Raw genomic sequence first — 2,302 nt, 5'->3', positions numbered from 1 at the left:
CAACACCTCATGAAATGCATTTTATTTATATTTATGTCATAGAATCACAGAGTTGGAAGAGACCACAAGGGCCATCCAGTCCAACCCACTGCCAGGTATTTCCTTACACTCATCCCTATGGGGTGGGGTTAGAAGCACAGGACCCCCATGAATGTGGGAAAACCACAAATAACAAAAATGCCAATGTTTTACCTGAGAGAACACCTCTCTAGGAATCTCTAGGCCCTCCAGTGCAATTCTGTGGTCAACATCCGCCAGACATTGACCACAGAATTGCGCTGGAGGAGCTACAGATGCCTAGTGGAGTGTTCTCTCTAGGAATCTCTAGGTCCTTCAGTGCGACTTTTGGTTGAAGTTGAACACAGAGAGTTGCGCCGGAGGACCTAGATATTCCTAGAGAGAACATATTTATAAAATCCGTGAATAATCAAAATCGCAAAAGTCAAAGCTGCAAAGGTGGAGGGACGAGCGTATTTCATTTCTATGCCACCTTTCTCCCTTTCCAGTTCTCACTCTGACAGCCCTATATATGGCAGAGGCCCCCAAACTTTAGCCCCTCCAGACATTTTGGACTTGAGCTCCCACAATTCCTGACTGTTGGTCAAACTGGATAGGGCTTCTGAGAGTCCCCTTCTGCTGCTTTCTTTTTGCCGGCAGGCAAAACAACAACACCTTCATTTAAGCAAGCTTTGTAATGCTTAAGCTGGGAAAGATTTTAATGTAAGCGTACATTATGGGTGGCATAGCAGTTTGAGTGCTGGACTCGGACTCTGCAGAACAAGGTTCAAGTCTGCGCCACAAGCACCCACTGGGCATGACCTTGGGCAAGAAGTCACACTCTCTCAGCCTCAGAGGATGGCCATGGCAAGCCCCCTCTGTAGAAACCTGCCAAGAAAACCCTGTGATGTGTTCCCCCGAGTTGGAAAGGGCTTGGAGGCACACAACAACACATGTGTTCACCTGTTTTTAACTTTTCTATATCCTTTTTTTTTTTTAAAATGAATTTTATACTATTTGTGTGTATGTGTGTGTATATATATATATATATATAGTATTATATATTATAGTAGTATAGTAATTTATTTTTTTAAAATTACTATTTTTATAGTATTTTCAATATAATGTTTTAATGGTTTCTGGAAGCCGCCTTGGGAGAAAGAAAGGCGGCATATAACTAACTAACTAAATAAAAATAAGTCCCAAACCCCTAAAAATAAATAATAAAACAAGTAAAAAAAGCCCTGTAGAAGAGCCAAGGCAGGAAAGCCAGGCTCAGGGTTCAAATAAAGGCGATGTCAGTTGACCAAAAATTCCCTTCAGACCCCGAAAGAGACAATGCGCATGCGCGCTGGACATAGCCATGACACAACGGGGGGGGAGGCGCGCGCTCATGCGTCACTCTTCTTACCGTTAAAACAAACCATTTCCCAGCGGCGGGGGGGAAGGACGAAGACGAGAACGGCAGGATTCCGACGGACTTATACTGTGGTGTCTAATAAAAGGCTTTGCTTTTTGTGGTATTTTCCCCCCTTCGCCCCCGTAGAATTGATTCCGGATGAGGAAGAACGCTGAGCGGAAATACAACATATACCTCCACATAAACAGGAAGGGCCGCTCTATACCTCCGTCTTGTCTCCTCCGGGAGGAACCTAGGACAGGGAGGGGGCGGATGCGCGCCCTCTGATTGGCTGCCTGAGGAGCGCTGATCATGCGCACCAGGGAAAAGGAGTCATAGCGGTTCGTACAGTGGTCCCCAAACGGTGCTCTTTAAAGGATTTTGGACTTCAACTCCCAGAATCCCAGACTATTGGCCAACATGGCTGAGGCTTCTGGGAGCTGAAGTCCAAAAAAATCTCTTAAAGGGCACCGTTTTGTGACCCCTGCTTGGAGACCATTTTAATAAAGAAAAGAAAAAAAAAAAGTCCAAAAATGCTGTAGAAGAGCCAAAGCATAGAAGCCAAGCTCTTTCTCCCCAAAACTGGGACTCAAAAGCAGCTCACAATTTACAAGAACAATACAATTAAAGACAGACCAAAAACAGTGCATCAAAAAAAGGCTCATACTATTTTGCAGTATGAAAAGAATGGATACTTCAATTAATTAAAAGAATTAAAAGCAATGAAAAGAGATTCTTTAAAAGCTCTTAAAACACTTCCGACAAAATAAAACAACTCCCCTTAGACCAGCCTGTCTTTTAGATTTTGTTGTTGTTGTTGTGTGCCTTCCAGTCATTTCTGACTTATGGCGACCCTAAGGCAAAAATATCATGGGGCTTTCTTGGCAAGGTTTGTTCAGAGGAGGT

At 43.7% G+C, this 2,302-nt stretch overlaps 1 protein-coding gene across 2 annotated transcripts in view; it reads right to left on the bottom strand.

Moving 5' to 3' along the window:
• The window catches only part of TFB1M (transcription factor B1, mitochondrial), a 37,317-nt gene extending 35,724 nt beyond the window's left edge, over positions 1-1,593 (bottom strand). Inside the window, exon 1 of one of the 2 annotated variants that reach the window (XM_042473344.1) lies at positions 1,409-1,593. The gene's annotated coding sequence lies outside the window, so the exon portion shown is untranslated. The remainder of the gene's footprint in view (positions 1-1,408) is intronic. The other variant, XM_042473334.1, reaches the window with a different exon arrangement.
• Between the last annotated feature and the right edge of the window lie 709 nt (positions 1,594-2,302).

The sequence above is a fragment of the Sceloporus undulatus genome, chromosome 1 (assembly GCF_019175285.1).
Source record: "Sceloporus undulatus isolate JIND9_A2432 ecotype Alabama chromosome 1, SceUnd_v1.1, whole genome shotgun sequence".
NCBI lineage: Eukaryota > Metazoa > Chordata > Lepidosauria > Squamata > Phrynosomatidae > Sceloporus > Sceloporus undulatus.
The sequence above is the reverse complement of the archived record's forward strand: the minus strand, read 5'-3'. Positions and strand labels throughout refer to the sequence as shown.